Source organism: Cnephaeus nilssonii, assembly GCF_951640355.1.
Source record: "Cnephaeus nilssonii genome assembly, chromosome: 10".
NCBI classification, from domain to species: domain Eukaryota; kingdom Metazoa; phylum Chordata; class Mammalia; order Chiroptera; family Vespertilionidae; genus Cnephaeus; species Cnephaeus nilssonii.
This window is the reverse complement of record NC_137081.1, coordinates 59,134,300-59,145,539: the sequence shown is the minus strand read 5'-3', so window position 1 is coordinate 59,145,539 and position 11,240 is coordinate 59,134,300.

The following is an 11,240-nucleotide window of genomic DNA, read 5'->3' as shown; positions in this document are numbered from 1 at the left end:
ACATTGTAGACAGCAAAGGAGGATTAAAGATGGACATGGCCAACGAAAACTGGCAGCTGAATCATTTGGCACTAAAATTAAATTCACCAGAATTATGTTCCCCAAACTATGGCTGAAAATTTGTAATACATTGCTAATTTGAAACAATAACACCTAGTTTTTTGTTTGTTTGTTTGTTTTATCAATATATCTGAAACAATGTAATCATTGGGTGTTTGCAAAAAGTAAACTATCATAAACTATATTGATTTTACCTCATTTTGGCTTGAATTCCTTCTTAGGTGCTTAAACAGAGTAAATTCCCTCTTTCTACCTTTCTGCTTCATTCCATGTTATTCAAACTTGAACAAGTTTTTACTACTTGAATACCCCCTAGCCTCTTTCACAATAATAGCCAGCAATTTTGCACTGGCTTCTCAAAGTGGGGGTTTTCTGGCTAGTGATCATTCCTCCAGGTTCAGTTAATCTATATCTGTAAAAGCCCAGCGATCAGAATGGCAGAACGACCAGAACAACTGGAACAACCTGTGGCTATGACATGCACTGTGGCAGCCAACCAGCCTGATCTGGGCCCCGATTGCCTCCCACCCACCCCCTGCCAGCCCGGACCCCAGTTGTCCCCCAACACTCTAATTGGGGGCAGGGCCAGCCAGCTAACCTCCCAGCTGGCCCCACCCCCAATTGGCCCCCAACACCCCAACCGGGGGCGGAGTCAGACAGCCAACCTCCCTCGGCCCATCCCCCGCCGGCCTGGCCCAATGGGCCCCCATCACACCCATGCATGAATTCATGCACCGGGCCTCTAGTATTAGATAAATGGGAACACTCACATCCTTTGGATAGGAAGGTGTGAAATATTTCCAGAAGGAGGGAAATATTTCAATAAATTATAAAAATTAAAACATACTTATCCCCAAAGCAATTTCATTTGTGGGAATACATCTAATGAAAAATTGGAAGAAAACATGAATAAATATGGAGAGGGTTATTCATCAAATAAATAATATCAGTAGCAGTAGTTGGAAGAACTAAATGTTTTTTAAAACTGAATAGTTATGCCAAAACCGGTTTGGCTCAGTGGATAGAGCGTCGGTCTGCGGACTGAAAGGTCCCAGGTTCGATTCCGGTCAAGGGCATGTACATTGGTTGCGGGCACATCCCCGGTGGGGGGTGTGCAGGAGGCAGCTGGTCGATGTATCTCTCTCATCGATGTTTCTAGCTCTCTATCCCTCTCCCTTTCTCTCTGTGAAAAATCAATAAAATATATTTAAAAAAAAAAAAAAAAAAAAAAACTGAATAGTTATCATTACTGGATATGATACTATTGATAATATTAACAATGCCATACAAAAGGCTAACAATGTAAACATCCAGCGTTACAATAACATGAGGCAAATATATTTGCAGTTAAATAAAATTTATACTTGTTAAGTCTATATTTGAAATGCCTATATTAAAATATATCAACATATATATTTCTTTAATAAGTGGATCTTACTAGTATATTTTCAAGTGCTTAAAGCAAATTTCATTAATATAGTCAAGATGCAGAACATTCTATCAGCACAAGGATCCTTCCTGCTGTCCTTTAGAGTCACACTCCTCTGCCCACCCTATCCTTGACCACTGGTAACTACGAATCTGTTCATTTCTACAACTTGCTCATCACAGAATCCTATCTAATAAAAGAGTAATATGCAAATTGACCATCACTCCAACACACAAGATGGCTGCCCCATGTGGACACAAGATGGCTGCCACAAGATTGCCAGCAGGGGAGGGCAGTTGGGAGGGACCAGGCCTGCAGGGGAGGGCACTTAGGGGTGACCAGGCCTGCAGGGGACGGCAGTTGGGGGTGACTAGGCCTGCAGGGGAGGGCAGTTAGGGGCAAATAGGCTGGCAGGGGAGCAGTTAGTCATCAATCAGGCTGTCAGGGGAGTGGTTAGGGGGTGATCAGGCTGGCAGGCAGAAGCGGTTAGGGGCAATCAGGAAGGCAGGCAGGCAAGCAGTTGGGAGCCAGCAGTCCTGGATTGTGAGAGGGATGTCTGACTGCCCGTTTAGGATTGGGCCTAAATGGGCAGTCGGACATCCCTCGAGGAGTCCCAGATTGGAGATGGTGCAGGCTGGGCTGAGGGACACCCCCCCTGCACGAATTTCATGCACTAGACCTCTAGTCCTACCTAATAAAATAGTAATATGCAAATTGACCGCACATTCGCTACACCCAAGCCATGCCCATCAGCCAAAGCCATGCCCACCAGCCAATTAGGGTGAGTATGCAACTTACCCCACAAAGATGGCGGTTAATTTGCACACACTGAGGGAGGGAGGAGTGAAGACTGAAGACAACTTAGAAGGAAGAGGGAGGAAAAGCACAAAGCAAGGTGGCTGCCAGAGGGAAAGCCCGGGCAGGGCGGAGCGGGGCGGAGCGGGGCGGGTGGCAGTGGCACGTGGGTGCAGGTGCGGTGGCGGCTGCAATGGCAGTGGCAGCGGCAGCGCACGCGGCCGCAGCGGCCGCTTGCAGGATTCTTCCTGCAAATGGGCTACTAGTGTTATATAAATGAAAATATAGAGCATGTACCTTTGGGAATTGGGTTTTCTTTTATCCAGAATTGTATTCATTGGAAATGTATTCAAGTTGTTGCATGTATCAAAAGTTTGTTCCTTTTATTGCCAACTGGTATATAACATGCTTTAACTATTCACTCCTTGAAGCACTTTTGAGTTGTCCCCAATGTTGAGCTATTATAAATAAAATTGCTATGAACACTTGTGTGCACATTTCTGTATGAACATCATTTCTTATTTCTTTGGGATAATTGCCCAGGGCTAAAATGTTTGGGTCATATGGTAGTTGCATGTTTAATTTTTTTTAAAATATATTTTATTGATTTTTTACAGAGAGGAAGAGAGAGGGATAGAGAGCTAGAAACATCGATGAGAGAGAAACATCGATCAGCTGCCTCTTGCACACCCCCTACTGGGGATGTGCCCGCAACCAAGGTACATGCCCTTGACCGGAATCAAACCTGGGACCCTTCAGTCCGCAGGCCAACGCTCTATCCACTGAGCCAAACCGGTTTCGGGGCATGTTTAATTTTTTTAAGAAACTGCTAAATAAGGTTACAGAGTAGTTGAAGTCTTTTATGTTCCCATCAGCAACATATGAGTTATCTAGAGTTTCTTCTCAGCATTTGTATTTGTCACTTTTTAAAAATTTTAGTCATACTGATAGGTGTGTAGTGATGTCTCATTGAGCATTCAATTTGTATTTTCCTAATGGTTAATGATGTTAAATATATTTTCATGCGCTTATTTGCCATTTGTATATCCCCTTTAGTAAACCGTCTTTTCATATTGTCATTTTCAAATTGAATCACTTCTGTTTTTGACAGCTAAGCTTTGAGAGGGTTTTGGTTTTTTGTTTGTTTGGTGTTTTTGTTTGTTTGTTTGGTTGGTTAATCCTCACCAGAGGATATTTTTCCCATTGACTCTTAGAGAGAGTGGAAGGGAGGGAAGGGGGAGAGAGAGAGAGAAACATGGATGCAAGATAGACACATCTGTTGCCTCCTGCACACACCCAATCCAGGCCAGGATTGGGTCTGCAACCCAGGTACATGCCCTTGTCTGGGAATCAAATTCAAACCTTTTTGGTGCACAGGCTGATGCTCTAACCACTGAGCAAAAACCATTAGGGGTAGAGTTCTTTATATAAACTAGATAGTAGTCCTTCTTCAAATTGAGGTCTGCAAATATTTTGTATGAAGTTTTCCATCCTTTTCCCATAGACCTTTGCATAACAAAAGTTCTTAATTTTTATTTAGTCTAATTTATCAATATTTCTCTCATGGATCCACTTTTATGACAAGTCAAAAAACATTTGGTCCTGAAGATTTTGTGCTATGTTTTCATCTAGACGTTTTAAAGTTTGTGTCCGTGATCCATTTTGAATCAGTTAGTATAAGGTGTAGATCGAGGGTGGGTCTTCGTTTGTTTGCTTGTTTGTTTGTCTACATGTGTATATCTGACCTCTAAGTAAATGGAAACGTGTATGGTATTTGGTGTTTGGAAGAAAAATATGTTTAGATATCAATTTTTTTTCAAAATGAATCAATTCAATCCCAGTGAATCTCTTGATTTTTTTTTTTAGAAATTGACCACTTAATTATAAAATTTATATGGAAAAGCACCAGACCAGTCAAAGCAATTTTTAAGAAGAACAGACTATTAGATTTCAAGACATGCTATAAATAAAAACATTTTCAAAAAATCAAAAGCTGAGAGAATTCAAGGCAGTGTGTTTTTTTTTGGGGGGGAGGGGGGGAAGACATAAATATCAATGGAACATACTGCAGAGTCCAGAAATAGACTGACCTATATAAATTTATTATTTTTGTGAATGGGGCCAAGTTAATTCAAAGGCTCAAAGAATAATATTTTGAACAAAGGGTGCTGCAATTATTGGACTTTTATATGTAAAAAGAAATATATCTTTAACCTTATGTTACATTATATACAAAATTAACTTGAGGAAATAGATATAAAGGTAAACAGAAACTTGAAGAAATAGATATAAAGGTAATATTTTTAGTTAAAATATAAGAGAAAAATTTTGTACCTCGGATTAGGCAAAGAATTATTAGAACAAAAAGAACATGAGCCATAAATTAAAAAATTAATTAAACTTCATCAAATTAAAGATGTCTGTTTTTCTGAAGACACTGTAAAAAAAATGTAAGCTATGAACTGGCAGAAAAAAATTGCAAAACACATATCTGAATAATAATTTGTATCCAAATTATATGAAGAGTTTTTACAACTCAATAATAAAGAATAAAAATAATTTACTAAATTATAGCGCTAAGGATGTGAACCAAAGAGCATGTATGGAGAACAAATAAACTTATGAAAAAAATGCACATAAGTCATGAGGGAAATGCAAATGAAACTCATAAAGAGGTACCTCTATACACCTGCTATGATGCTTACATTTAGAAATACTGATAATTCCAAATCTTAATGAGGATGCTGAACAGCTGGAACACTTCTGCATTGTTTTGGGAATGCAGTATGAAGTAGCATTTTTGTTATTGTTTTAATTTATCTTTATTGTTGAAAGTATTACAGAATCCCCTTTTTTCCTCCATTGACCCCTTCTAGCCTTCACCTACCCCCTGCCCCAGGCCTTCACCACATTATTGTCTGTGTCTATGGGTTATGCATATATGCATATAAGTTATTTGCTTAATCTCTTCCCACTCTCCCACCCACCCCCACCTTCCCTCTGAGATTCAACAGTCTTTTCCATGCTTCTATGTCTCTGTATCTATTTTGTTTATCAGTTTATTTTGTTCTTTAGATTCCACATATGAGTGAGATTATGTGATACCTGTCTTTCTCTGGCTGGCTTATTTTGAGACAGCATTTTGGAAAACAGTTTGGCAATATCTTATAAAGTTACCTATACACTGAACACATGAACCAATAATTCCACTTCTTGGTATTTATTCAAGAGAAATTAAAACATATGTCTACAGAAAGACCTGTACACAAGTAGTTATGGCAGTTTCCTTCATAATTGCCCCAAACCGTCAACAATTCACATGACCATCAACATGTACATGGAAAAACAAATGTGGTGTTTCTATACAATAGAATAGTTCTCAATAATTTAATGAAATGAGCTACTGATGTATGCAACAAGATAGATAAATTAATAGAACATTATGCCATGTGAAACAATAGAGATTTATAAAACTACATATTTAATGCTGGCATTTATATGATACTCTGGAAAAGAAAAAACAACATCTGTGAAGGCAGAAATTAGATCAGTGATTTCCAGGGGTCTGGGATTGGTGATGGGAATCAACTACAAAGTGCATGATGCAATAAAAATATATCTCACGATGTGGTTTCACTACTGTACTCATTTGGCAAAACTTATTGAACCATATGCTTATAGAAAGATATTTTTTTAATCATATGTAAGTTAAACTTCAAGAATATGACTTAAAATGTATTAAATTAAAATAACCATAGTTCTTATAAAATTGGGAAAGGTGTTTCTGATCACTGAGTTATGTATAACCTTTCTTGTAATTTATTTTTGATTATAGCCAATCACCAATGGTATTTCAGACTACAGACAATTCTAAAAATAGACATTGTATTTTCTTTCCTTTGGGAACTCACAATACAACAGATGTCATTGTAACTAAAGGCACTTGATTATTATCAAGGCTTAATATAATATCATGAATAATCAGTGTTGTAACAAATGCTTTGAGGTGGTAAAGCTATAAATATTTTGTTATTTAAATTTTTAAATCACTATTAATATTTCATTTTTAAGATTCTTAAAATTACTTGTGTAATGCTTTATAATTTTAGACTTATTTTTTAATTTGATCAACCCAAGTGGTAGAAAGCTTTCCAACATGTTACTCTAAAATTTAAATAAAGAACAAAATGATTTTTTAAAGAAATGGATACTCTAAAACCAAATTTAATTTAAAATATTTTTTTTCCATATAAGCCTAACCAACAGACACAGACAACAGGGGGGTGGGGGCATGAGTGGGGGACGGGTTGGGAAGGTAATGGGGGGATGAGGACAAATATGTAATACCTTAATCAATAAAGAAATTAAAAAATTAAAAAATAAAATAAAATAAAAATAAAAAGCCAAAAAATAAATAATTTTTTTTTCTATTTTGCATTAATTTGCAAATTTCAGGCTTACTATACATTGAAATACAGGTCAGATTGAGCAAATAAATCAGAATTAACTGTTTTTATTATAAGAGAAAGGTGAAATGTGATTCTTTTTGGACTCTCACTATTAACTCAACTATATATTCCAAGATTTAAAACAAAGTCAAAATATTTATCTGCAAGCACATCTGAAAAGTGCTGAGGTGATGTTTAAAACCAAGAAAACATCACGTTGTGTAATCTAAAGACTTTTCTCAAAATTCTTTGAAAATCTGAAATGCATTTTATTACAATTAAACACTTGAGGGCTATTAGGAGTTAAAAATGTTTCTAACCTGTAAGTGTTAAGCAAGGCAATCTGCTCACCGAGGGAGTAAACTGGCACACATGTAAGATCACCTTTTCGCTGAATCTTTTCTTCACATATCAATTTGTTGAATCCACTGATTCTCTGTCATTTGGATAGATTTTCCATAGATATTTTCTCTCTTCTAGTTCTTTATACTAAAAAGATTTTCCTCTGTCTTCTTTTCTATGAAATTTAATAATTATGAAGAGTCCCAGTACTTTATTATTCATGACTCTGATAACAGAACACTTTTTAAAATAAAATTCCTGCTTTTGGTCTCATTAACTACAATGAGACATAAAAGCTTTCTAATAGTTTAAAACGAGAACAATGCCTAATATACCCACTATCACTGAGTGGTGAGAAAATGGCCTCGTTCTTATTCAGGATTGGATATATTCTTTGAGATAGCTAGCCTGCTCCTCAGTAAAAAGCTCTACTTGGTGTTATCATTAGCAAGCATAGCAATATTAGCAATCTAACACTCTAGCAGCATATAGATTGATGGTGCTCCCTAGAGGTTAGCAGTGAGAGGTTACCAGAAAAGATGTGAAGTAATACCAGATAGTAAAACTGGAAGCAGTTAATTATTCTGAGCACTTACCATCCGCTAGGCCCTATCATAAGTGCTGAATAAGTGTTAATTCACTTAATATTCAGAAAAACACTATGAAATCCATCTTTTACTATCTTGAGGAAAAGGATAATCTAAGAATGTAATGACTTTCCAGAGGATAAATGGATAGTAACAGAACTCATATTCCAAACCAGAGAGTATGGCTTCAGAGAAAAAGTATTTATAGCTTTTTTAGAAGGTATAGAGTCAACATTACATGAAAAGAAGAAAATATTTCTAATGTAAACCAGAAAGAGAGTGGGAAGTGGAGGAATTAGAGAAGATTATGTGGAAGGTCTTCTGATAGCCCGAGGGGTATCCAAATCAGATATAAACTCAGAAAATCCCAGGAAAAACAAAAGATCTGAAAATTGAGCACAGCAGGTGACCCCAATTTACGAACTCAGCCATATGTTACCGTTTGGGAATAATCTCCAGCTCCATTAATCAGGAAATTATTAAACTTCCATTGAGATACAGAGTTTATTTCTTTTTTAAAAAATATATATTTTATTGATTTTTTACAGAGAGGAAAGGAAAAGGATAGAGAATTAGAAACATCGATGAGAGAGAAACATCGATTCAGCTGCTTCTTGCACACTCCCTACCGGGGGTGTGCCCACAACCAAGGTACATGCCCTTGACCGGAATCGAACCTGGGACCCTTTAGTCCACAGGCCGACGCTCTATCCACTGAGCCAAACTGGTTAGGGAGCAGAGTTTATTTCTTATGAGAAGAGGTTTGGGGAGTGGAGAGTTAGGCAGAATTTATATCATTAAAGGTACAAGTATCATCGTCACTCTGGACCAACCTGAAATCATTCTTCAGCAGTCTGAGCCTGCTAGAGGACAGTAAATTGGTAACAGAATCACTCTCCTTAGGAAATAGCTAAAAATACCCATTATGGGGCCAACAAAAAAAATTAATCATAAAGATTAAATTTTTTTCATGTAGAAAATATAAATGCATCAACTATTAATGTCTCTCAACTCCTTTCAAGGCCTATTATAATTTAGTACCATTTTCTTTCTAAATCACTGGTTATCTCTCATTTTGTCCCCAATATAAAATCTGCTTCATTTAGATCATTCACCCTTCAATAGATTCTAGTAATATCCATTTTGCTGACCTGTTTCCTTTTATTGTACTATATTTGCTTGTTCTTCCCAAATTCTATGATTTTGAGGCCCACTTGAACTTATAAATTCTTTCACTTTTACATTGTCTTTTCTTATGTCTATTATTTTTGTCCTTGTACATTTACATTTTACTAGAGGCCCAGTGCACGAATTCATGCACTGGTGGGGGGTGTCACCTGTGGGGATTGGCCCATTGTGGGAGCACCACTCATCCTGGTCATTCGAGTGGTGCTCCCACTGTGGGAGTGCACTGACACCAGGGGGCAGCTCCTGCGTTGTGCATCTGCCCCCTGGTGGTCAGTGCGCATCATAGCAACTGGTCATTCTGGTCGTTCTGCCATTTGGTCACTGGGCTTTTATATATATAGATGCCACAACAGGTATCACTTATAATTATGTGGTATTGCTAGAGAATGGAAATAGTATTTTATATGTATTTTTATTTCTTACTAGAGGCCCGGTGCATGAAATTCGTGCACAGGGGGCGGGGGGCTCAGCCCGGCCTGTGCCCTCTCACAGTCTGGGACACCTTGGGGGATGTCTGATTGCCTGGGGATCAGGCCTAAGCTGGCAGTCAGACATCCCACTCACAATCCGGGATCCCTCGCTCCTTATCACCCACCTGCTCGTTCCTTACTGCTCAGCTTGCTGCTCTTAGAGTTGTTGCAGAGGCAAAAGAGGCTCCCGCCACCACCACTGTGCTCGCCAGCCATGAGCCTGGCTTCTTTGTTCTGCTGTAATGGTCACTTAAGATTTTAATATATAGACTAGAGGCCCGGTGCACAAACATTCTGTGCTCGGGGGGAGGAGTTCCTTCAGCCTGGCCTGCGCCCTCTCTCAGTCTGGGAGCCCTCGGGGGATGTCCGACTGACAGCTTAGGCCCGCTCTCACAGACATCCCCGTGGGAGCGTACTGACCACCAAGGGCAGCTCCGGCCCTACCTCCCATCACCCCGCTAACACTGCTGGTTGCTGCCTCCCCCCAATCGCCGTCCCCTCCCTCTGCCTGCTGGCACCCACCTTGAGTGGCCTGGCACCGCCTGCTCACAGGCCCCGCTCCCTGCCGTCCAGTTGTTCTGCCATTCGGTCTATTTGCATATTAGGTTTTTATTATATAGGATAAAGTTGCACAGAACAGACCCTGTACATATAGTTGTAAATAAAGTAGAAATTATAAAATTTAATACATAAAGGGACATTATTATGAGATGCAGCATGTCTCTCAAAGTATTTTGTTTGAACATTTTGAAAATTAATAATAACAATAATAAGATATGGAATAGAAGATTTGTCAAATGCTAACATATAGTTTTGTTTCAACATTTTAATAAAAGTAGAACATTACCCATGCATTTGAAATCTATTTCTTTCTCTCCATAATTATGTTGCTTTTTTATTATGCATTAGTAAGTATCCTTTTACATCATGAGTATTATAAAAATAAGATTAGTTAACTCACATAATATTCCACTTAAAATTTTACCACAAATATATATAATTGCATTTACACACACACACACACACACACACACACACACACACATATATATATATATATATATATATATATATATATATATATATATGTGTGTGCATATGGGTATGTTGATCCTATATTTACTTCAACAAAAATAATATATGCACATTTACAAATATATATATCCTACCTAATAAAAAGGTAATATGTAAATAACCATCACTCCACTACGCCCACGATTGGGCCAGTGGAAGGCTGGGGGGCGGGACTTGGGGTGGCCTATCCAGCCATTGAGAGGCACGGGGGGCGGACCTATCCGGCTATCCGGCCATTGAGAGGCGCCTGAGGCGTTTGGCCTGGAGTCGGAGCGGACCCCCTGCTGCCCCGGCCATCGGAAGCAGGCAGCTTGGGATCTGCTCCGGCTCCAGGCCAAAAGCCTCTTTTTGGCCTGGTGCACGAGTGGACCCCCAGCTCCCCGGCCATCGGGAGCGGGCAGCTGGGAGTCTGCTCTGGCTCCAGGCCAAAAAGATCTGGTGCACCAGTGGATCCCCAGCTCCCCAGCCATTGGAAGCAAGCAGCTGGGGGTCCGCTCCGGCTCCAGGCTTTTGGCCTGGTGCATGAGCGGACTCCCTGCCATCGATTGCAGGGAGCTGGGGGTTTCTTTGGCCTGGTGTACGAGCGGACCCCCTGCGATTGATCACCTGGGCAGGGAGCTGGGGGTCTTCTTTTGGCCTGGGCAGGAGCGGACCCGCTGCAATTGATTGTAGGGAGCTGGGGGTCCGCTCCTGCCCAATAGGCTTTCGGTCTGGGCAATCCTGGGCAGGGGCTGAGCCAGTGATCAGAGGGAGCTGGAGAGGACTGCCCAGGCCTAAAGCTTCGGTCAGAGGCTTTAGGCCTGGGCAGGGCCCAGCCCTCCATTGGTGTGAACTATAGAGGAAAGAC